We start from the raw sequence: 27,136 nt of genomic DNA on the forward strand, positions 1-27,136 counted from the left end.
TTCAGATAAGGGTTCCACACCGGGACCGCATATTCAACCTTAAATCTTACTAGAGCATTATACAATGTAGACAAAACTTTGGGATTACGAAAATGTTTAGTATTTTTTTTATCTGTCCTAGAGATTGAGAAGCTGCAATGAACATTTTTTGGTAATGTAAGGTGAAGTAAAGATCGGAAGTAAACCACACTCCTAGGTCCTTAATTTCTCGTTTTCTGTCGATAATTGTATCAAAAATTTTGTATTCAGCACATAGAGGAGGATTTTTCTTAGTAAACGATACCACACTACATTTTGCAGGGTTCAATAGAAATTTATTGAGGTTGCACCAATCAACTAAAATATTTATATTATTTTGCAAAGTAACTGTGTCTTCTAGCGTTCTAATTTTGCTAAATAATTTAAGATCGTCAACGAAAAGTAAATTATAAACAGTTAGGAGAGAAATAAGGTCATTTATATATAGTGCGAAAAGAACAGATCCCAATACCGGTCCTTGAGGGACACCGGATGTAGAAAGGTAAGGTATAGACGAGTAACCTTCATATTGGACAATGTTTTGTCTATGTGTTAAATAAGTTCTTAAGGTCAAGATTAAGTTAGTTGGTAACTCAAGTTGCGCTAATTTGTAAAATAATATTTGATGATCAACTTTGTCAAAAGCTTTAGAGAAGTCCGTGAAGATTACGTCTACTTGAGAATTGGTTTCAAAGGCATCGTATAAGAACTGAATAAAAACATACTAATTTAGTGTCAGTAGAACGTTTAGAGATGCACCCATGCTGGTTTGGAGAAACTATAGAAAGATTTTTAGTGAGATTAATGATTATTGATATAGGTCTAAAGTTTAATAAGTCTTTGACATCTCCGAATTTAAAAACTGGGAGAACTCTTGTTGTTTTCCACTGTTCAGGAAAAGTGCAGGAGTTAAGGATTTTATTAAATGTTACCGACCGGGACTGCCGACCAGCTATTCCTCCGGTATATTGAAACAACATTTATGTGGGGCGTAGATGCAGTAAAAGAAAACATGAAAATAATAACGTTGGATATTATTGACGACGACATTCGTGGCTTTATAATTAATCTTCCTGTATCAGGATCGACAATCGATTGCGTTACTCACTGTACGACTTCTACCTGCCTAAAGAGTTTTCCTCAAAGGTACCGTTATCGCTTCACGTCTGCGCTGCCTGCGCCCAACGTATTCATGCGATTCGTGACCCTTCTTTACTCTTCTGCAGGAGAATTCGCAACAAAACAATCATCATTGTCGACCCAAAAATAACCAACATTCAACCACTACAATATTTCCATACCCAACCATTCGACCAATACGGAAAACAAGGAATCGATACCTTTATTACCTTTCACCAGCTTCCGAACATCCATAAGCAAGACTCCTGCATGTCACACTCCACGCGACACCTTAAACCTCGCATCACACTTTACACTTTACAGTATGTTTAACACTTTCACATGTCACATTGCACTTCGGTGTACGTTTACACCTTTCGCGGCTCATTTCACACTTTAAACGACGATATACGACTTCCGACAAAACACATACGTATTTTCACCAATTTCCCGTTCCTTTGATCGTTTATTCCTGATGCCATGTGCTAACTGCCGGTCCCTCGACCTCGCGCAGGTCAAGACCCCTTTTTCAGTCAATATCCTCTGTCTCCCTCTTTGAACCCTTCTTGTCCTCTTCTTACTCGTTACTTGGTAGCCGATTCGACACTTGTGGACTTCTCTCGGCAACAATTAAATATAATGCATAGAGGTTTAGTTAGAAGGGGTTGGATATCTTTTAATAAAAAAGAAGGAATTCCGTCGTTTCCCGCTGTAAGAGTAGGTTTCAATGATCTAATTGCTTTGTCCACATCTGATTCTTGTAATTGCAGGTTGAGAGAGGAATTCGGGATATTAAAATTTATAAAATTAGTAGTATTGGAATTTCCAGTAGGGTTGAAAACAGACGCGTAATACACAGCGAATTGATTAACGATGTTTTGAAAACCAGAAATCTGGGTGCTATTGATATTTTTGACTGTCAGGATTGGAAAGATCATGATCATCCTAAGGTTTTCCTGTTGATGATCCATCAGTGGTTGCCATTATTGTGACAACATTGGAACCACTGGCTCCCATTTGAGAACTATTATTAAACCCATCATTTCTTTCCCATTGGGTACTATTGAGGAACAAATTTTCAAAATTTGATAAATCATTTTGCCAAAAAAATTGAGATAAACGCAGATTTAACAAATTAAGGACCTTACAAATCGATTTGTCACTATGGAACTTCAGAAAAAAATTTTATAAACTAAAAATTTTTAATTTAAAAACATTCGGATTTAACCTAAATGATTTTTAATTTCAACACTTTTTATCAAAAAAATGATCAAAACCTTTAAATAAGTTTAAAGTAATAAACATTTATTAAATTCAAAACGTCTTCAATCCAAAAAACATTCTTAAAGAAGGAATTAATTACAAATTTTATACCTTGAAATTAATTTTAATGATTATGTGAAAATGACATTTTTTTAAATTTCTCAAAAAAAGAAAATATGGATTTATGAACTTTTGAAAACTTGCTCCTCTATTGTAGGAGAATGTTTCCATGATTTTACCATTTTGTACTTCTTTTTATAGAAAAGTCATTGAATCAAATCACTAATTATGCATATCTTCGCTTAGAAGAATAATTATTCCAAATGAAGACATATTTAATTATCGAACCGACAGTATGACTTGGTGATGAAAACACTTAATATGTGGTTGTACATATTAAGAGCATTTGAACCTTCGTGACGTCACAAATCATGGCGCATGACACGCAAACTTCTCATGTATGTGAAAAACACAATTTTGAATATTTTAAAAAAAAAACCTTTTGGAAAATGTTCAGAGAAACATAGACTATGTCTGTTATGTGCGAAAAATTCAAAATTATGCGTTTAAAACGTTTTTTAAACAATGCCTACATATAAGCAATTCGTGTATTTTTCCTTACTTGTGACAACCAACTTAAACATTGTTTAAAAAACGTTTTATACGCAAAATTTTGAATTTTTCGCACATAACAGACATAGTCTATGTTTCTCTGAACATTTTCCAAAAGGTTTTTTTAAAAAATATTCAAAATTGTGTTTTTCACATACCTGAGAAGTTTGCGTGTCATGCGCCATGATTTGTGACCTTAACATTGTTTAAAAAACGTTTTAAACGCAAAATTTTGAATTTTCCGCACATAACAGACAGAGTCTATGTTATTCTGAACATTTTCCAAAAGGTTTTTTTAAAAAATATTCAAAATTGTGCTTTTCACATACCTGAGAAGTTTGCGTGTCATGCGCCATGATTTGTGACGTCACGAAGGTTCAAATGCTCTTAAGCACTCGTAAGCAAGTCAGAGCGAAGATGGATGAATCGATTTGATTCAATTACTTTTCTAAAGAGAAACGTAAAATGATCTACTCATGGAAAAATTTCATAATATATTCTTGATATAATAATCTACTGACTTATCAGGCGATAGTAGAAATATGGTCCAGAAAAACATTGAAAATTGAAAACGTTGAAGTTCTAAGCAAAACATTGTCTCTTCCCCTGATTACAAATATGAAATTGGCTATAGAATGTATTGAAGGATTATGTTCCAATGATAAATTAACCAATTTCATCAAAGAGGTTAAGAAAACATTTTCAAAATTGCAACAAGTTGTTTATATTGTGGACAAGGATGAAAGAAGACACAACAATGCATTGGACTATGGAGAAAGATATTTTCATGAGTTGAAATTGAAAACAACTGCTGAAGAGTTTTTAGGTAAAAATAAATATTAAAATATAACCCATAAATATGAAAAAGATAAATTATTTTTTACATTTTATCCATTTGTTTAAAACATTTCCATTTTAAATATTTTATTTTCATTTCATTTTTAATAGTTTTCACTTCATTATTAACTAATATGTTAACCATACCTTATAATTTGACATTTTTGGGGTTATTATCTTAATGTTTCGAAAAGAGCAGAGTTTTTCATCAACATTCTACCTAGGTGAAAACTTTTACTTAAATTTTTACGTTACGTTGCAATTCGTGACCTGTAGATTTGAAATGAGGTAAAATTTGACCTACATTTTTTAATGGAACGAGAGAAATGCCTGAACCCGTCATTAGAATCTTTTAAAAACATAAAGTGCACGTACTGTGCGCCGAACCTCGAAGTTTAAGGTTTCTTCAACATCTCCAATCTTTTCTACTTTCTAAATTAATTTGAAATTTTTCTTACATTTCAAATTGAAGATAGATTACCTGCTATATTTTTTTCAATATTTACCTGTTTTACGGTTATGTATGTTCTTTTCTTATTTGAAACCTGATTTCCCTTAATTTTCTTCTTAATGTCGACCTAAAATTTTACATATATGTAGAGGTTCTGTTCATTTCTTAGCTTCAGTCAGATTTTCTCCAATCTTAGGGCGGCAGAACAATAATTGTCTATCTCCTTTACTGGCCTGTAAACAAATGAAGGTGAACAAGACACTAACTGTGGACATTTTCCACAATCAGTGTCCCGCTCATTCTGATTCGTCTACAAATAAGCAAAAGAGACAAAAAAAACTTCGCTCCGCCACCCTTGCCTAAATATCCCCCTCAATATTAACCTAATATTCAACTTAAATTTCCATGTTACGCTAATTTCTTAGCTACAGACAGATTCCCCTTAATATTACCGTCAATATTGCCTAAAATTTCACCTAAATTTAAAGGTTTCATGGCCTATGACCAAAATATTTTATTTTGCTTCGGCGTCAATTCGTCGCGTACGTAATTAAACATAACCTAACTTTGCCTGATCTAATCCGACATATACTGAGAAAAATATGTTATTGAATCAATACGTCGCATATTCAGGATCGTTTAAAAGTATAAGTATAATATATATTAAGTACTAGTGGGGCTCCGCCCCCCTGCGCGCTTCGAGCGCCAACCCCCGAACTTCAAATTTTTTCTTTAATTTTTGTAAATTATGAAATTTATTTTAAAAATTGATGTAATAATGTAAATACTATATGGAACATTTTTAAAATGAAAGATTCATTTTTTGAATAAAAGAGAGTTTCTCGGTGACTCTTAAAATTTAGGTAAAAATTACCCTTAAATTTACATAAATTTGGTTTTAAATGTGACCTAAATTTTGACGGCATATTTGATCACAGGATTATTTCCAGTTAAGTTCGGACCTATGACAAAATTGCCCTTTAACTTGACCCAAGTTTTGAGGGCAAAAAAACGTTAGCCGCAGGTTGTCAATCAACTCTTAACCTGTACGTTATAACTGCCCTCAAATTTGACCTAAATTTTGGCAACCTAAATTGGGGGGTGAAACGGTAGTTGAGGTGCAGGTCAAAAATCAGGTCAAATTTGACCAAAATTTTGACGCACGGGGGTAATGGGGGGCGTAAAACGGTAGTTGACGTGAAGGTAAAAAATCAGATAAAATTTGACCTAAATTTTGACGCAGGGGGGTAATGGGGGGTAAACGGTAGTTGACGTGCAGGTCAAATTTGACCTAAATTTTGACGCAGGGGGTAATGGGGGGGTAAAACGGTAGTTAATATGCAGGTCAAAAATCAAGTCAAATTTGACCTAAATTTTGACACAAGTTTGTAATGGGAGGGTGAGACGGTAGTTGACGTTCAGGTAAAAAATTAGGTTAAATTTCATCTAAATTTTGACGAAGGGGGGTAATGGGGGGGTAAAACGGTAGTTGACGTGTAGGTAAAAAATCAGGTCAAATTTGACCTGAATGGGGGGGGGGGGTACTGAACCCGGCGGCGAAATCTTTTTATAATATATGGAGATAATGATGTAATATTCACTTGATATTATAGCACTGCTTTTGACTAACTTGATCTAACATAACCTGAGGACCAGGTTTATCCTGTAGCCATAACCCAACCCTACCGAAACAGACTCCCTGAAAAATCCCACAATACTCCCTGAACCCATTGAGCAGCAAGCTCATTGGACTTTATTGCTTCTCGGGTCAGTCAGGTGGTAGAGTTTGCTTATTTTAGGTAGTCCCTTTTTTGTAAATTCTGTCAATTTCAAAAGAATCTGAAATTCTATTGTCAGACCATATCTGTGCGTCTAAAATAAAATACATTGCAATTTCTTAATACATTCAAAAATTTATTAATATAAAGAAATTTATATATATATATATATATCATTCTACAGGGTGTCCCAACTTAAAATGGACATTTTAAAACGCCATATTCTCCTAAAAAAAAGATGAAATTTCCACTGACAATTTTAAATGTTTGTATTAGTTTTCGAGTAATTAATTTTCAAAATTTTATTCGACTGACCATTACGACCCAACAAATTTAAGCAAGGCAAGACTACACGGAGAGAAAAGTTGGGTTGCACCAACCGGAAACCCCACCCCGGTTGAAACTACTTGACCGACACAGGCGTGAACGTAACCGTGATACTCAAGTTAACGCAACTGTGTTCTCAGGCAGATTCAACTTGTATTGCCAAGTAGAAACGGCCTGGCTCTATGGAAACGTCTTGTAAAGAGCCAAGTCAAAACAACCGGAGTGCCCACAGTTAACTTCACAACATACAGCAAACTTACTTTATTTTTTTCTTCGTGTAATAGGCAGCATCCCTGCAGTGAAGACCAACACGGGGGCGGTTGATCCCGCCTATTAGTCTTGCCTTGCTAGAATTTGTTAGGTCTTATTGATCAGTCGAATATAAGTTTGAAAATTAATTACTCGAAAACTAATGCAAACTTTTAAAAATGACAGAGAAAATTTCATCTTATTTTTTTAGGAGAATATGGCGTTTTAAAATGTTTATTTTAAGTTGGGACACCCTGTGTATTATAAAAAGATTTCACCGCCACTGCCGCCGCCGCTGATTCAGAAAGTTTTGACCTACAGGTCAAAACTTGACAGGGAAATTCTTTCTGACCTAATCTGCCGTCAAAAATTAAATCAAATTTAAAGAACAGATTTGTCCTACAGATCAAGACTTACGGGGAAGCTCCCTCTGACCTAAGCTGACGTCAAAATTTAGATCAAATTAAACGGCAATTTTGACTTACAGATCAAGATTTGACGTAAATGCTCCAACTGACCTAATTTACCGTTAAAATTTAGGTCAATTTAAAGGGCATTTTAGACCAACAGATAAAGACTGTACGTAAAACTCCTTCTTTGACCTGTAGGTCAAATTAAAGAGCAATTTTGACTTACAGGTCAAGAATTGACGGTCAGATTTTCCCATCGACTTGACGGGGGTAGAATTCTTTTTGTCTAATCTCACTCGCAATATACGAACATAACCTCAAAATGTAGGTCAAAATTTTTTTAGAGGAGCTTGAATTTACCTTAAGCCAAGAAAAAAACATAACCTCAAAATTTAGGTCAAACTTATACGGGCAGTTTTGATCTATTGGTCAAAAGATGACGGGAAACCTTCTTCTAACCTCTTTGCGACCAAAAATCCTTTATATTTTCTGAAAATATTATATTATATATAAAAAATTTAATTATGCAGGGTTATATTTATGTTTTAAAATACATAAATGTATTTAAAAAAATAGGGGGTGGCACGAGAAGCGCGCAGGGAGGCATAGCCCTCCTGCACGCCAACCCCCATAGTTTAAATTTGTTTAAAAAACTGTCTTTTTCTATCCTCAACATTTTAATAAAATTTAAAGGTATTTTTCAACTTAAATTATTTTATTGCTAATTCTTTATTTAACCCAGTAAACAGTAAAAAGCGAAGAATTAAAAAGAATTGGAAAATTTTAACGTTCCATTGAAAAGGAAAAATTATGAATCTTTTTGAATTCCAATTCTGTCCAATCCCTATGTTGAGGGATTCCTTGTTCTTTCCTTGTTGAGACTAAGATTTCTTGAAACTCATTTCTTATCAATTCCTTTTTAATATTTTCCTAATTTTTCAATCCCTATCAATTCCATTTAAATATTTTTATAATTTTTTCATTCTTTTGAATTCCAAAATACTGTGTTTCTAATTCTGACTAAATATCTCAATTATACCTGAAAGTTAATTCCAAATTATTCCGTTGTGATGTTTCCATAAGTTTTTAATTTTTGAATTCCGCATCACTCTAAAGTAAGCCCGTTTAAAATCAAGTATCTACTTTACAGTCGATATTGCTCAGTTGAACAGTCGCTCGACTCCTGCACTGAAAGTAGAGGGTTCAAATCTTCGAACCGTAAAATTTTTTTCTGCAAAATATTCTAAAATGGAATTAAAAAGAATTCAACTCACATTATTTTCGACTGTTCAAGATTAATACAAAAGAATTGGAGAGAATTGGAATTCAGAAGAATTAAAATTTTCCAATTCTTTTTAATTCCTCGCTTCTTACTGCGAAGGCAAATTTTTTTCGGTCCACCCTGAAAATTAACCCAAAATTTAACCTAAATTTTAAAGTTATATTTTGCCCTCATTCTGCCCCGGAATATTAACATAAAATTATAGAACCAAATTTTGAGGTTATGTTCGTTTCTGGGAGCATTCACAAATTACGTAACATTTCTTGGAGAGGGGAGGTCAAGCCATTTGTTACAGACAGCAAAAAAATGGCGCTAATGTATGTAAATTTTATGACATTGGGGAGGGGGGGGACAAAAATTTCCCAAAAAAAGTTACGTAGTTTGTGAACGCTCCCTCTAGGATGGATGGGTGTTTCGTCTTAACCCTTGACCTGTCGGTAAAAATATCCTTTAAGTTTGACCTAAATTTTGACGGCAAAGATGATAAGGAAGGTTTTTCGTCAAGTCTTCAACTGTAGATCAAAATTGCCTTTAAATTTGACCTAAGTTTTAAGGACAGATTAGGTCAGAAGAAGCCTTTCCATCAAGTTTTGAACTATAGATTAAAACTGCCCTTAAATTTGACCTATAAATTTTGAAAGAAGATTTTTTCAAAAAAATTTTCTTCGTCAGGTCGTGACTTGCAGGTCTTAACTGCCCTTTAATTTGACCTAAATTTTGACGACAATTTAAGTCAGGAGGAGTTTTACTGTCAAGTCTTGACCTGAAGGTCAAAACTGCAATTAATTTTGACCTAGATTTTAAGGGCAAATTAGATCAGAAGGAGTTTTACTGTCGAGTATTGACCTGCAAAATAACTGCCCTTCAATTTGACCTAAATTTTGACGTCAAATTAGGTCAAGAGGAGTTTTACTGTCAAGTCTTGACTTATAGGTCAAAACTGTCGTTAAATTTAACCTAGATTTTGACGGCAAATTAGATCAGAAAGAGTTTTATAGTGTCTTTAGTTACAAAGTATATGCAGCCAGATTGTTTTTTAATGTTATTAAAATTTTTAGGTCTTTTTTTATTTTAAGTAATGTTTTTTTAACAAAAAAAAATTTGTATCCATGGATAGACCATTAACTCAAATTCTCTAAAATTGATTCTCAATCAATGAAGCACTCTAAATTATGATTTGTTATCAAAACATTATTTATTATAAACACTTTTTGAATGTAAATGAATAAAAATATTCGTGATTTTCAATATTACTGATTTCAAGATTATAATTCTTACAGGTTGAAAACTTTTTATTTTTGACCGTTAAATCCATAAAAATTACAAAAAATTGCATAAAAAATACATTTCATTAACTTCAATAACGAATTATATAAAAATAGCTGTAAAATGTACTATATTACATGAAATATGAAAATAGAGAATAATTTAAATATTACATTAAATTTTTTATAAACATTAGAATATTTGCAAATTTATTTTTCTATAGTAATTACTAATATATAAATGACAAGAAAAAATTAAACTGACCTTGAGAAAATAAATATTATATATTTTTTTAAGAGTTGCTAAAGTTGACTGTAAAACCTTTGACAACATTTCTGAAGGTTACTTTTTATTTTCGGATATATTAAATGCAAAATTCAATGTTTTCACTTCTCAATAATTCTAAACATGTTTTTTCGGTATTATTCATGTATCAAAATCAAAAGTTTAATAAACCAAATTTGATTTCATCAGAATCAGAAAGGTGGTCCACTTATGAGTACGGTCCATTCATGGATACATTCCCCTACTAATTATTCACTTTCTCATACTACGATAGTTCTAAATGGTTCCTAGCTGTAGACGGTCCTTGTGTCTCGTCTCTTCATAAGAAGAGTTAAACTTAATAAAGTTCCCTACCATTAGCGTGCGCAGACTTTTTCTTTGGGGTGTCCCGGTCGTCTGGGGCTCTCAGATTTCTTTTATTGAGGTACCAATCAATCAAAAAAAAAGGTTGTGACGAATTCCGAGGCCCATTTGACCTAAATCGATCCAATTTCAGCCATTTGGGGTGTGCGCACGCCAGTGTTCCCTACCCTGACGTACAACATTTGTTCAAGACATACTATGACAGTATCACCGTTGAACAAATAGATGCCCAATTTAACCTTACGAATACTGACACCAGCTACGCATTTCCTTGAGACATAACCTGAGACGAAGAAATTGTTACGAACACAAAGACCATCCACAGCTACACAACATTAGGTACTATTTTAGTTTTGTACTTTGAAGCGTTTATAATAGCAGAACTATATAAGTTAACGATTACCACAGTACAATTTATACTCTAACAGCCGAAATTTTGTTTCGTGAAATCTTTTTGGCAAGCAATCTCAGTGGTTTTCACCAGGGAGTTTTTCAGGAAGTTTATATCTGTAGGGTAGTTCCTCCACCAGCCTCAAGACATAATGTAAATATAACTGAACTAATCAAACGTTAGGTCCCAAGTTAGATATGGAGGGGGGGGGGGGTTTCTGTTAACGTGTAGGTTGAAACTTCACTTATATTTAACTATATTTCAGTATATTTAGAGTTTCTTATTTTCTTAAGAATTCTTTAATCTCTCTTTTAATATGTATTAACCTAAAATTTGACATAAATTTTGAAATACAATATTTTACAATATTTTCTCGGTTTGAGGTGGATTATTATTAGTTTTTATACACAAAACTGCCGATTTATGTGACCGTCCACGAGAAAAGGGACCTTAGCTCCCAAAAAAACAATATTGAGTTATATATGTCAATCGATGGATTTAGAGTTTCTCTTTCACATACAAAAATCAAAATACATAAAAATTACTTCTTGTATAATTAATTACGAAACATGGGCATGATTTACATTCGCGACAACAGCTGTAAAACAGTAACAGTAAACCAGCCTCTCTACTTTCACACGATCACACTTCGTGTATTTATGTGATTCGTTCACTTCGTCCATTGTCGGTTATGTTCGCCTCTGTGCATTGCGCGCTTATCATTGGCTATAAATCTAACGGATATTCACAAACGCTCATCTAATAATGCCGAAGTTGCACGAAGTGAGTCCAATTTTTCAAAACATACACATATATGAAAATATCAAATAGTAGTGCAGTAGTGGAGCTGGTTTTAGTTATAGCACCTCTCAACCAACCAGAGACGCTTCACTTCAAATGCCTTTCCTATAAAATTCACTATCGGGAGCTAAGATCCCTTTTCTCGTGATTGATCACATATAATTATATCCCATTTTTCAAACCTATAATCTTAGACATTTTCTTTACAACCTAAATGTAATTGTAAGCGTGATACGTTCTTGACATAAACAAAAATTTTCATTTTTGAGAAAATAATTAACATCCACAAAAAGATCCCAAACTTGTTTTTTTTTCTTATTAGTTTTTAATACACTATAGATGAATTGCCTAAACTGAAAAGTCAAAAAAAACATTTCAAAATTTGTAATGAGCTGAAGAACAAAATCGGTGACAACCTTCACCGAGGGAACATGGATAGGTTGATCATGACAGATTTGTTAGTAAAACTTCAGCAACCTTGTGGAACTTTCATTCATAAGCTGAATAGTAAGTTTATACTGATAAAATATAATTATACAAAATAATATTACTAAATACAAAAATCGGACAAATGCGAGTTGCACTCCCACCAAAACCGAGGGTTCCGTAAACCTACTAAAGATATTTCATGGACAGTCATACAAAAATTTTGAAAGATTAAGAAGACAGTCATTTTTTCCAATCTGGCTATAATTTTCCTGTAATCTACGTGTGAAAATACGTATTTATACAAACTTCCAGCTCACTATATCCTAAATTTTAAAAGTTAAGGGGACATGGTCATTTTTTCAAAATTTTTGAAAAAAATCATTTTCTATCGCTTGTAACTTGTAACCATGACCTCCAATCGTGTTTGCTACATTTTTCCTGTAATTTACGCGTCAAAATTTCCAGAACCGACAGAATAGCTTGATGGTAAAAGCACCGGCTTTGTGGGTGGAGCGAGCCTAGTGGAAGTCGAGGCTTTACAGAATTTGGGACTGGGGAAATTTGGGGTTTAACGAAAGTAAGGATTGGGAATAGTAATACACGTAAAAACCCTAGAAAGGGTAAACGAGGAAAAAAATTTAAAAAAAAAAAATAATTTCCAGATCGCGAGGTCCATAATTGTAGAAGTTAAAGGGGACATCGAACTCTGGGACGGACAAAAAACGATTTCATAAGGGTTCCTTTGTACACCGTAGGTATACGGAACCCTAAAAATGGATGTAGTGGAGTGGACAAACTAAGACATAACATTCATGAAAATAGGACAGATATACGAGGGGCTGATAGCAAAAGTGGTCGAAAAGTAGGAGTAAGTAAGTAGCAAAAGTAGACCCTTTGAGAGCAAAAACGGGTTAAAGATAAAATTGATTTAGTAATTAAAAAAAGATACCGAAAGATTCTTTTTTGACAATTATTTTTAAAATAAAGTTTTTTGAACCTAAAAATACCAAAAAGGTATATAAATTTATCCTCTAAATTAGATAAAATTAATCAAACATTTTAATCTGTTTTTGCTCCCAAAGGGTTTATCCCACTTTTGCTAGCGCTGTATTTTTCGACCACTTTTACTATCAGCCCCTCAATGTCTTTTTACTCCTATTTCCAATTTCATTTTATATTTAATGCACATGCCACCAAATGTCTTGACACATTTAAGATTATTATTTTAGTAAATAAGTAAAAATAAAATTATTTAATATTATTTTACTTATAAATCAGAAACGAGAAACATGCGATTAATCGAACAAGAGGCAACCAAAGAATTGAAAAACATTTCCATGATGCCTCGTGAAAGTGGTAAGAGTTTACATTTAAATTAAATTAAGAAATGCACGAAAACAAATGGTCTGGATGTGAATGAAAAAACTAATACAACAAACGAAGCCCCATTCACCAAACCCAAATCTAAAACCAAACGTCGACGCACTGAACTTCCAAATGTCTCCGATGATGAACTGTCCATGTCCAGCTCGTCTGAAGAAGATAAACCCAAAGAACATAGCCCTCCTCCCATCCGTATTCTCCGGAAAGACCTTTGGTCCAAAATCCACTCCGCTTTACTCAAAGCAGGCATCGCCATTCGATTTTCTAAAAACACAACTGACGTCATCCTTGTGTACCCCGAAACCGTAGACGGTTTCCGCTCCATCACAACTATGCTAGACAAACACAACATCAACAACACAACCAACCAACTTCACCAAGACAAAGACCTCATAGTTGTCATTCGTGGCGTCAATGAGGCTCTTCCTGACGAACCTCTTCTTACGGAACTCAAAAACAAAAATCCTGCCGTCAAATCCATTCACCGAATGAAAAAAGGCGAAAAAATTTGGCCACTCATCGTAGTCCATTAGACCCAACATTATCCTCAGCAAATTGCATCTTTAACCTCAAAACTTTTGCTGGCCTCGATGTCAAAATTGAACACAAAAGAAAATCCTCACTCATTCCTCAATGTCTCCGCTGTCTTAAATTCTCTCACAAGGCAAATTACTGCCATGCCCCTTGGGCATGTGCTTTTTGCGTAAAGAATCACGCCACCGCCTCTTGCACCACAAAAGACAACAAAGATACTCTTCCAACCTGCTTCAATTGCAAAGGAGCTCACCGCGCCACCTATCGTGGCTGCCCAGAAGCTCCTCAAAAATCCAAAACAATCACGCCTAACAAAAAGACTACACAATCCATTCAACTTAAACAAAAACTCGCACCACCTCTTTCTAAAAAACCTCCACCTCTCAAAACAACTATCTCACCTCTCCTGAAACCAACCTACGCTAACGTAACTTCCAAAAATCAAACCCCATCTTTAACCAACCAACCACCCAATCAAAACAATTTATCCCCCGACCCAAACATCCAACAACAACTTCAACAGCTTTTTCGTGAATTCCTCACAAGCCTCTCATCCACCCTCTTCCCCACAAACCACTCTTAATAAAACCATCAAAATTCTCACCTGGAATTCCAATGGTCTCTCCCCTACAAAAAGACTAGAACTTTCTCTATTACTTGAGGAAAAAGCCATTAATATAGCCTGCATCTCTGAAACCCATCTAAATCCTAAAAAATCCCTCTACCTCCCAAACTTCACTATCTACAGAAAAGACCGCCTTACCATGAAAGGCGGAGGCGTAGCTCTCTGCATCCGAAACACAATACAACACAAACCTATTAACACCAACTCCCTATCTAGTGAAACAATTGGTGCCACCATCTTCCTCGATTCCGGTCCCCTTCGCATCTTTGCATTGTACTCTCCTCCTAACCAAAGTAATATATCCAATCTCCCGGACTTCTTTCTCTCCGATTCTCCTACAATTGTCGCCGGTGACCTCAACCGATAATTACAATATCAAAGCTCCTTCAGAACCAACTTACCACCCTTCTTGCCCCCGTTACCAACCTAGCATCTTAGACCTCTTTTTGACTTAAACTTCATACTGGACAAAGATCCCTGGACACTTCCTGAACGCAGCTCCGACCACTCACCAGTTTACCTTGAAATAACAAGAAACCCATCTCTCTCCCCACCCGTAGAATCAAAAATAAACTATATCTACTTAAAATACATCCTAGAAACTTCCTCATTCAAATGCTCTCCCATTAAAACCAAAACTGACTTAGACACCGCAATTGACTCACTAACCTCAGAAATTCAATCATCAGTCAAACTTGCCACAACAAATATAACTAAACCATCCCACATAGACAGATCTTCACCACACATCCTTCGCCTTATCCAAAAAAAACAAAGCCCGAAAAAGATGGCAAACATTTCGCCTTCCATACCACAAACGCCTCCTAAATTCCTTACAAAGAAAACTAAAAGCTTCCCTAAACCGTTCCATCAAATCTTCCTTTGAATCATTCATAGCTGAGGCTGAACAACACCCCAAAAGCTATTGGAAAGTTATCAGATCTCTTCGAAACAGAAAAACTCACCTTCCACCACTCAACAAGGATGGCAATACCTTCACTCTCGACGAAGATAAAGCCAATATTTTTGTTGAATCTCTTAAAAATCAATGCTTCCCCTTTCCAAGCCTCAAAAAATTCTCCTCCTTTCATAAAAAAGTCTCAAACACGGTCTCCAAATTCACGAGCCTGGACAACAACTTCCCTCCTACCTCTCCCAAAGAAGTTTTCAACTCAATTCGTCTCCTCAAAAACCGTAAAGCCCCCGGCAACGATAACATCAGCAACGTACTAAAGATCCTCCCACGCAAACATCTAGTCGCCATCAGTAACATAATAAACACAATGATGCGTCTCCAATAGATTTCTTCTTCCTGGAAATCCGCTATTGTCATATTTCTACCTAAACCAGGAAAATTCCTCCGTGATCCCGCAAACCATCGCCCAATCAGCTTACTATGCACCCTAAGCAAAGTAGCAGAATCCATTATTCTTTCTCGCCACGACAAATTCATCTCACAAAACAATATCCTTCCTGACTTTCAACACGGTTTTCGCAAAGGCCATGGCTCAGCTCATCAACTACTACGCGTTACTGAATTTATCGCTGACAACCTCAATGAAAGCAAACATACCTCCATGCTCCTTCTTGACTGCAAACAAGCGTTCGACAGAGTTTGGCACGACGGACTTATCTTTAAACTCATCAAACTCAATTTTCCACATTACCTTATCGGTCTAGTAAAATCGTTTCTCACTTACAGAACCATCAGCGCCCGTGTAGGCAAATCTCTCTCAAACTCTCACTCAATCACCTCTGGAGTTCCCCAAGGGTCCAAACTCTCACCCACACTCTTCAACCTGTACTGCTACGACATCCCCACGGATGACAAAATCCTCTCTGTCCAATATGCCGATGATATTGGTTTCCTAGAAACATCCAAAGTCATCAAACATTGCACGTCTCACCTAAACAAATTTATCCCAACTGTTTTAAACTGGTATTGGAAATGGCGATTTGACATTAACAGTACCAAATCTGAAGCAGTCTTTTTCTCTCGCCGCATGCGCACCCCTCCTAATCCTAAAGTAAACTCTCACCCTATCAAGTGGAGCACCTCTGCCAATCTATTATACCAACTGAGGATATTTCATGATTGACTGAATCAATCAATCTATTATAACAACTGAGAATATTACATGACTGACTAAATCAATCAATCTATTATACCAACTGAGGATATTACATGATTGACTGATTCATTTAATGATGTTGTAACTGCAAATAAGTGAAATATTACAGATTTTCAGTAAAAAAAACTTCATTAAATGATTCATTAACTAACTTATAGCTGTTTCAACATCAGTGACATGTCACTGATTCAAATTAAAAATATATATTTGTTTAAAATATATTTCTACACACTTAATCTAAATTAAATTACAATAAAATTAATTGTAATACACTAAAATATATTTCAAAAATAAAAAAATACATTTGAATTAACTTTCGTTTATATGTATTATCTGTACAATTCCTCGTTAACCATAGATCGTCTAAGCACTTGTCCTGTCGTAAGGTACGACCTGTAGGCCCTTTGAACAAGAAGATATTAAGAAAAGGAGGTTTATTTTTTTCTGTCTTCCCACAAGGTTGAAGTAGACAAAAAAAAATCCATGTACTTTAATTTTTCAAAAAATAACATTAAACCATATTTCAAAAACCTAAAAATTGCCATATTTCTAAAAATAAAAACAAAAAACATTTTTTCGTAAATTTGTTGTAAAATCTAGATAAATCAATATTTTTTTACCAAACTGGTCTCCATGTCTTCAGAAATTTTCCAAGAATAATACTTAAATGTTTATTTTAAAAAATTTTCATTTTTAATATTTTTTAAATTCATGATATAACTCCATAAAAGGTTCAACTTCTTTAAAATACCCAGTCTTGACATTATACTGTAGAGCCTTAATCTCTAATTCGCTGAAAAGCTTGCTTCTCGGCTTTCTAAAAATACACCACACTTTATATTCATCCTAATCCACATTAATTTTATAAGATGATAAACTAGGGCCTACCAGCAGGACACGCTTGTCCTACTGGAAAACACTTGGACGTTTTATGATTAAACTGTGCAGTCGAAGGTCTTTAGTACACGTTTCTTGCATCGATGACATCATAATTTGAATAATTTTTTCCAGTTTTTCTGGACAATCGGCCAAATTTGCTTTCTAATTCACATTTTGTTTGGAATCTGTTTTCTTCTAAATGAAGAAAATGAATTCTTCATTAATGAATAATATAACGATAACTATTTATTTCTTTGTTTTCAGATATAAAGATAGAAAATAATTTACTTCAGTTATATAAAATAAAGATTTATTTATTATCAATTTCAGATTTGTCAAATAATCACAATGAAGAAATGGACGACACAGTGAACGGTACATTATCAATAATACAAACAACAATAAAAAAAATATAAATTAAATACTATTACTTTTTACAAATAATTAATGGACTTATAATATATTTTATTTAAATAAAATATGAAAAATTATTTATAATTATCAATTTTAGTTGACGAAGAAAATGCAGAAGAAGACACAAACGAAACAAATAATGGTACATTATCAATACTTTAAACAACAACAAAAAATATAAATTTAATACTCTTTCCTTTTATATATAATTAAAATACTTATATGTGATGCTTCATGGTGAAAAGAACCTATCACAGCAAATACACTAGGCTTATTTCTTCTCACACATTCACAGAGAAATGAGCCTTACGTTTTTGCCACGATAAGTCCCTTTCACTATGGGGCGTCACATATATTTAAGTTAAATGAAATAAAAAAACTTATTTATGATCATCAGATGGAGTTGACGATGATGACGCGAGAGAAGAAGTTGTCGAGACAGATTACAGTACGTTATAAATAATATAAACACCAAAAATGAAATATAGTTCAAATACTCTTTTATTTTGTAAATAATTAAAATACATATAATATATCTAAAGTGCAAAGTAAAACACCACAAGTGACATTTTTGTCGAAATTAAGTTTTTGGTATCGTTTGATTCGTAAAAAGGAGCCACATCTAACTGTATAAATAAAAATTTACAATTTTAAGTATTTATTGTAAAATTAGATTGTTTAAAATGAGAAAAATCGAAAAAGTGACGAAATACAAAGTAAAAAGAAAACAAAGTACCTTGTGATTCGATGAATTTGTAAACTCAGCCTCGCTTAGGCTCGTTCACAAAATAAAAAAAACACAAAGTCACATGTGTTTCTTTTACTTTGTAAATGCGCCCAAGCTAGAGGTGAGTTTACAAAGGATAAAGAACACATGCCCATGTATTTTAAATGGAACTGACTATGTGACTTTTTTACTTAGTATTTTTCATTTTAAAACTCTACAAGTACATTTTCATATAGATATTGTTTAAAAAATTAATTTTCTATTGCAAAATATGAATCAGCATACCAAATTTACTTAAAAAGTTATCTTACATTAATTAAATTTTTGTTCAATGTTAAGGTGAAAGGTCAAACACGTTTTCTTAATTTTCTCCATTCGACCGGATTGTCACTTGTATTCTTTTTACTTTGCACGGTAGATATTTAAGTTAAATAAAATAAAAAAACTCATTTACTATTATCAAATTTAGTTGACGAAGTTGATGCGCGAGAGAGATACAACAATGTAGAGATAAAAATTGTACATATGACATTCTAGTCATCTAAAACGTATTTGATACATTTTGTTGTCGAAAATTTTATTTACGATTATTTTCTTCAGAGGGGTCTCTTTTTTTTATAAATAATTAAGAGACTTATAATATGTTTAAAGAGGCGCCTGAATTTTTCTAAAATCCCAAATGACCGAATTACCATTCATCTGATATTCAACACACCAAATGCCCAATTATCCGAGAATCCAAATATTTAAATGGCCATTTATCAGAATTTTCAGACATATGGCTATTCGGATAAATATACATTTGGATATTTTGATTTTCAGACATTTGACAATTTGGATAAATGGGATGTCTGACAATTGATTATTTGGATAATGTTGCCAATAAGAATTATGAAGCTAATAACTTATAGAATTTATTTAAATAAACAAATTTCATGCATTTAAAAACAGACAATGTTTATATAAATAAAATTTCTTTTAGGTTTCATTGAACAATAACAATATATATTTATGTAGTAACATAATAAAAAAATGAAAATTTTTATAATTTCAGAGAATGAAAAATCACAAAATCCCTACACGCTTAATTTCGAAGATTCAGAGACCGAAAACTTCTCTGGTCAACAACTCGAATCGAGTGAAAAAGACCATGTTTCCTCTCATCTTCCCTTAAAATCAACCAAAACGAATTATTTGCTTGGTATGAATTATGTATAATATAAAAAATAATTATTTTCAAAAAAAATTTTTAAAACAAAAAATTTTTTGATGCATGTGATATCATAGTAATTTAAAAAATTTTAATGCTTATGATAAATTTTATTTTATTTTACATTCATAATCAGAATCAATTTACATAATCAGAAATTTGAATTTTAAATATTATTATGCTTGCAAATTTACAAATTATAATCTACGGTATGGGTTAGTGGTGAAAACACTTGATATGTAGTCGCAGAGGTGAAGCACTCATAACCACGTCATTGAGAAGATGGGTGACTCTCTGTGAACAAAGTGACCAAAAGATATTTTTTCAATAAAAAAATGAAAAAAAATTTTAATTTCAGAAAACCGAAAATCATCTGATGTCTCACTTTCCTCTTCCGAATACCTTGAAAGCGAATTAGAACCGTTATCTCTTCGTCTTGAACCCAGCGAAAACGATAATAGCTCCTCACAGCTTGGTTTGATTTTCAACCTTAAAAATTTTTAACATAAGATCATCATTTTTTTAAAAATATACATTTAAAATAATCCATTTTCAGGTCCAAATAATAGCTTTCTTATAGATCCGATTACGGTGTACGACGAAATAAGTAGTATGTTATCAATAACATTTAAAAAAGAAGAATACACTTCATTCAGGGTCATCCATAAATCACGTTACTCAAAAAGGAAGTGGGGGGTTCAGAAAATCATCACGGTTAATCACTTGGGGAGTAGGTGGTTTCCTCTTTAATCACGTGATATTATAATTACAAATTTTTCAATTAAAATCAATTAATTTAAGAATTTTAAAACATTTTTATTTTATTTAAAAAGAATTCATGCTTTATTTAGAGAAATGAATATATTAATGATATTATAATATTATAAATATATACAAAAATTTTAAATTAAAAGTATTTTAAAGCAATTTTCGTCACTATTATAAGTCACGTGAAAATAATGGGAGGGAGTGGGTCACAAGAAATATCACAGTTGATCACATGGGGGTAGGAAGTCAAAAATTAGCCTAAAACCTATCATGTGATTTATGGATGGTCCCTTCGACACTAAATCAACAAATTGATTAATATTAAATTTTACTAAAATATTAAATTAAAAATTCCAATTAAAATTTTAATTTATTATTGTATCATTAGATCATTCTATCCAAAGTCTAATACAAAGTGCGGACATCTCTACTCAGACTGAAACGAAAACTAGAATAGACGTTAGTACACAATGGGAGCCACATCCCACACCTGAAAAAGTATTATATGTAAGAAACATATTTTTCTAACATTTCTATTCTATTCTCCTCTATTGTAAGTGAGCCTAAATTGGGGTCCCATATGACGAGTAAAGGTACCTATGTTAAAACCCCTTTTACCCACCCCTTCTTAGCTCGAAGATATTCAACCCATTTAGAAACCTGTACTTCCCCATAAGTCTAAAATCTTTTCCACTAATATGCGAAAGAAATATTATCTATAGAGGCGATTTTTACCAAGAGGTATATACAAGGTATATATTTATTCCTCACAGAGTATAAACGAAAAGAATATTTTTGCATATGCACAGATCACTTGAAAAACAATATAAAGCAATCATAAATCATAAAAAAAGGAGATTTATGATTGGTTGATATTGTTTTTCAGGTGATCTGCGCCAAAGCAAAAACATTCTTTTCGTTTATAATCCGCAAGGAATAAATTTAAATGAGTTTTTCTTTTAAAAACACGATGAACGACGCTTTAGATTCGAAGCTATCGCTTCACTGGGAAGCAGCTCATTTCAAAAGGACAAGTTGCAATACAAGCCGAAATATACTTCGCGTTTCCTTTTAATGCGGCAGTTTTGCTCAGTGGACAAACGCTTCTCACAATAGTTTTTCCGTGTATGTTAACGATGCAACCTGGGTCCACAAATGGTTTGTTGTCAGACTGCAGCAAATACTGAGAAGTGGCTAAAATATGAATCAATCACACTATCTACAATTAAATGAAACATGTTTACCTATTATGTGTTAATGGTAATTGAGGAAGGCATGACCTGTAAGCAAGTAAACTACCACTCTAATTATTGTTTTGTTGAATACAAAAAAAAATTTTTTAACTGGAACAGCGAAAAGTTTTTATTGGAACTGCCAAAACTTTCACTATTATAGTGAAAAATATCACTGTTCCAGTAAAACTTATCAATGTTTCAGGTAAATTTTGTGTGTGTGAGTTTCAGAAGATCATTAACAAAACGCCTGTTGATTTTTAATTCCACTAAAACATTAGCCTGTCTTCTCAATCGAATTTCCGTCCACCGATTCTCATATTCTTCATGACCCCATCTTTCTATTTATTTTCTCATTCCTTTTATTCTCAAAAGTCCCATTACCTAAAATAAGAAGAGTTTATTTCCTGAACGAAACTCGTCTAGCACCCTTCGGCATTCCAAGAACAACTTTGATTTAATTTTTCAATTTTTCAGAGCAATCAAACACTAATCTTAAACAGATTAAGCCGTACATGCTCAAATCCCTTTAGCAAGAAGATCGGATGTATACCCTTCCCTCCCGATGCTTTGTAGGGTTCAAATAAGTGAATGGCCTAACCCAGTGAACACCAAAAAATAGTTCCAGAAATGTTACAAATTGTTTCCATGTCTATGTCATCCCATATGTGTAACAAGGGCTGTTACAAGTATGGGATGACACAGATATGGAAACAATCTGTAACATTTCTGGAATTGTTTTTCGGTGTTCAGTGGGAATGTTTCCCTTCCAAGATCACAATCTTGAACGCCACTTGCCAATATTCTCCACCTTGTGGAGCCTTACCGGCCTCCTATCCAATATTCTTTTCCTCTGATTGTCTGAAGACGGGGAAGTTAACCCCCACCAGGTGCTTCAAGCATTCAACTAGATCTTGATCATATTTCCCGTTTGATAACTTTGAGGATGATAGCTTAACCGAGGGATCCCAAACCAGAAATATATAGAATCTTGATAATTCTGATACTCTTTCGATTCCCTAGAAAAACTCCTTCATCTCTAGATTATCAAATTCTGTACCTCCTTTTTGTAATCTTTACTAGCAATGTGTTATTTGTCCAACTCCTCGTGGTTCTTGATTTTCATTGCTTTATTAAAAACCTTCCTTACCGCATGTCTTTGGTTCTCCTTTTTGGGATTCCATCATTTGAATTTCCTTCTTAGATTCAACTTTTTGGTTATACAGTTTCTTTGAAAGGCAAAAATAATTGAGTCTTGTAGATATTCATCCGCAAGCTTTATTTCATCTTCTTTTCCGAGCAAACCGTAACATCTAACACTTCATTTCTGTTAACCTCTCCTCCTGGGTTAAGTACACAATCTCCCCACAGTCGCATAAACCTCTAATTTTACCCCTGTGTAAACCCAGGGTTCATTAATAAAGGTTTTAGCTTTATGTATCTTTACCATGCTCCTTGCTAGAATTGCCGAGACGCCTTTGCAATGATGCAAGTTAATTTGCGAACAATGGATCTCAGTGCCCGTCATTTATGACTGAGTTGCAATCACCTCCATCACTGACCCCCTTAAATGGATTGGATTACTATCATTCCTCTTGTTGGGCGCACATCGTCAAAACTAGAATCTCTAACGACAAAAAAGGTCGTAGAAATTTCTACTTGGGCTGAAATTAATGCTTTACCTTTTATCTACAATCCCTGAATATCTTATTCTTGCACTATAATGTTAATGTCATTAGCAGTTAATTTGTAAAAAACAAAAAATTTAATAGACTTAATTAGACTTTCTAACCGTTTTTGAGTTTTCTTTGTATTTCCTTTTATTGACGAGATACGATTGAAAATGTGATGGCATATTTTTTCATAGGGTCGCGTGTAATCGTGCTGATACTCCTGGACGGTAGTGTATATATATATACTACCATAAGAAGTAAATACTTGGTTAACTCATTTTTTGATGAAAAATGAGTTTTTGTTATCACCGGATTCGTAATAAAAAAACGCGTATGATAGTATTATTAAAAAATTTTTATTTCAATTATTTATTGCAAAAAATTGTTAAAAAATCGACGAAAACCCAGAGAATGAAGGAATACTGAATAAAAACTATGTTAAGTCGACTTGAGGAGTCCAAAAACCGAAGAAGGTGGTGAGCTCGCATGGGAATTCAGAAACAAAAACTCACTCAAGTCGACTTGAGTGTTTTTCCTTTCAAAACCACAGTCGAATCTCATGCTTGGTTTCGAAACGAAATCCTTAAGTCGACTTGAGTGGTTTTCATTCCGAACAGTGGCATGAGCTAGAGAAATGTGTTTAGCTAGAGCTAGAGCATGTGTTTAGAAGGAATACTCCTTAACTCACCATCTCGCCTGGCCGCTTGAATTAATAGAGTTTTTACTTCTGAACGGCGGCTCAAACTCGCCTACCTTTTCAGAACGCACTCCTCAAGTCGACTTAACTAAGTTTTGCTTTTGTTAAAAACTCCTTAACTCACTTTTTTAATATAATTTGTTTAAATAATCAATTTTTGACTTCAGATCTTGATGTTTTACATAAGAGGGTGAAGTTAAATTAAAAAAATATTTATATTCAATTAGGGTTCTAAAGACAAACAGTCTTTCGTCATTTTCTCGATTTCACGAAAATATGAGTTAAGGAAGTTTTAATTTCGTACGGCAGTATAATATATATAAGCTCGAACAAACTTAGTTCCATTATCCAAATAGACTGATGATTCTTCCACAACATGTAATGAATCTTCTCAAAGCGCTTAAGGTATTTCTCCGGCTCCAGTGGTGCTCAAAGTGCTCGCGTTTAGTTTAGACGCGTCTACTCAACTGCTCACTTCACTTTCATGCTTTCTTTCTTTTTCGCATGCAGTCAATGTAGTTTTTTTTCACTTATAAAGCATACAAAAAGGAACATTTTCTCAGAGTTTCAGAAAATTTAGTCGAAAATCGATTTGCCAGAGAAATACCTTAACAATGCTTCGGTAATTAATACAATTACAAGCTCCAGATGGATAACTTTGCTATAAAAACACACAAAGACAGCAATGCATCCCTTCATTTTGGGTTAATTCCATCTAATTTCCTATCTTGATGTATACTGGTCCAGCGTAGTCCACTTCTGAATTGACGAATTGTTTCACACTTGTTGGCGTCTTAACCATATTTCCACTTTGAACGATCCAATATCATTAACGAAGATTTATTGTGATTCAGCATGAAGCAAACGTTCAATCTCTACGATTATTATCAATTCCGTGATCCGATGATGTGTGATTGCAGAATCAATGAATATTTTTGGTCATAGGGTTGATCAAAGTTTCGCAGACGTTTTCTAACACGCATTAATCTTTCACAATCGATATATGAGTACAATGGTAGCAAATGACTTTTTCAATCCAATAATCATTTATTTTTTAAGCATTTTAATTCCACTGAAAATATTTTTGTTGAATGACTCCAATCCACATTTCTATAGATTAGTGGAACTCGTCCATAAAAAGAGTTTCACTTGCTGATGCATATTTTTTTTAAAAACATTTTATATACTCGAAAGCATACACTGGTTTTCTTCAACATTTGTTTCAAATTAGAGAACAAGTACACTGATGAACATCTCGACACACTAACGTGATATACGGTTAATTTTCTTATCCTTGGAATCTCTTGCATTGGTTAAGGTTACCCTAGCCAACGTATACAATCAGATTGGAGCCATTATAGTCCTTTCCACCATAACTGAATCCTATCAAGTTTTCTAGCTCTCACGCCTCTTGACACAAGATCTTCTGGATTGATGATTCCTAGAATGTGACACCACGCATTCACATTCTTTAGCTAATAGATTTATAATATAAAATGTAAAATTGGAAATTTTTGTGCGCCCGTCAGGTGATGCCTTTAGCGGTAATTAAGTATTTATTTATAGAATTGCGTCCGATGTACACACGACATTTTGTCATTCCAGAACACCGTTAAACTTTCAACCGATCGTTGTTTTTGTATAGTAAATACTTTCAGAGTTTGAATGTCCCTTATTCCATTAATTGATATGTCTTGTTAAGGAATTCTCAATTGCAATTTTTTACACAACAATGCTGCCATAAAATTAAAAAAATTTGGATTCTTTTTAATTCCGTTCAAGAAAAAAGTGCAATGAAATTAATAAATAAATAAATTTGAGTTTCATTGTATACCTTTCGGTTTTTACAATCCCCTCTCAAACATATCTCAACCTTACCCTGACGTCCCAATTTGAAATCAATTTGAAATCGAATTGTGGTCCAAATTAGGACGGCAGAGAGTGCTCACTACATTTAGGTCCCTACTTGGGCGGCTGCAGCCGCCTTTTGAATAGATAAACTGTACTAGCATTAGCCTGGGCATTTGGCCACGGGAAGGGAAAACTACAGAAAAACCTTCCCGAGTACAGCCGATTTATGTCCGCCGAGTCTTGCATGTGTTAATTCGAATTCTCGAATATTAACACAACCAAGTCTTCGGTTTCAAATCGCCCGCCCAGAATATCTCATCGGAAAAATCCCCAGCTAGCGGGGGGGGGGCGAACCCAGATCCTAGGTTCGCTCCACCCACAAAGCCGACGCTCTAACCACTGAGCTATTCTGACGGTTGCAATGAAATTAATAGAAATAAAGCAAATTTTCATGCATAAATGACCTTTTATAATTAATTAATGTTGATTTCAAGGAATACAGTGTAATTTTCTTACTCGCTTTCCTTGTAATTCCTATAATAATACGAGAAACTTTTTGTTTTCAACATAACCTAAAAAATCTGTTGAGCGAAACCCAATCAGCACAAAAGCTTGCAGTAAACTTGCAACGGGCTTGCATTGCAAAGAGGGAAAGCTTGTGGCAAGTTTGTTGCAAGTAACAAAATGTCCTACTGCTGCAAGCTTGCACTGCCAACTTGCTGCAAGTTTACAAAATAAGCTTGCTCTAGAACGGTTCTAGAATGTGCACACTAGAACTGATCTATAACAATGCAGTAACCATGTTATTGCACAATTCCAGAAATAATCTAGAACTACTGTTCTAGAACAAAATATTACAGAACAAATACAGAACAAATGTTACAGAACAAATCTAAAACACAGTTCTAGAACTGTTCTATAATAAAAATTATACTAACCCAAGTAGCACGTAACATTACTGTAATGTCACTGTAATGTTACATGTAATGTTAGTAATATTACAATGTGACTTTACCGGTTGAGTGTGACGTCATATTAGATATCTCTATTTCATCTTCATTTGCTTTCGTAATGCGCATGCTTCACACAGGAACAAACAGGTCAACGATTTTAGTGAGATAGTACATACC

The 27,136-nt window shown here is 33.8% G+C and overlaps 1 protein-coding gene across 1 annotated transcript in view; it reads right to left on the bottom strand.

Annotated features, from left to right (window-relative positions):
- Positions 1-27,136, bottom strand: part of LOC127291315 (putative leucine-rich repeat-containing protein DDB_G0290503) — a 212,533-nt gene that overhangs the window by 180,706 nt on the left and 4,691 nt on the right. The window lies entirely within an intron of this gene.

The sequence above is a fragment of the Leptopilina boulardi genome, unplaced genomic scaffold (genome assembly GCF_019393585.1).
Source record: "Leptopilina boulardi isolate dan_hultmark-lab unplaced genomic scaffold, ZJU_Lbou_2.1 LbouV2_131, whole genome shotgun sequence".
Classification (NCBI taxonomy): domain Eukaryota; kingdom Metazoa; phylum Arthropoda; class Insecta; order Hymenoptera; family Figitidae; genus Leptopilina; species Leptopilina boulardi.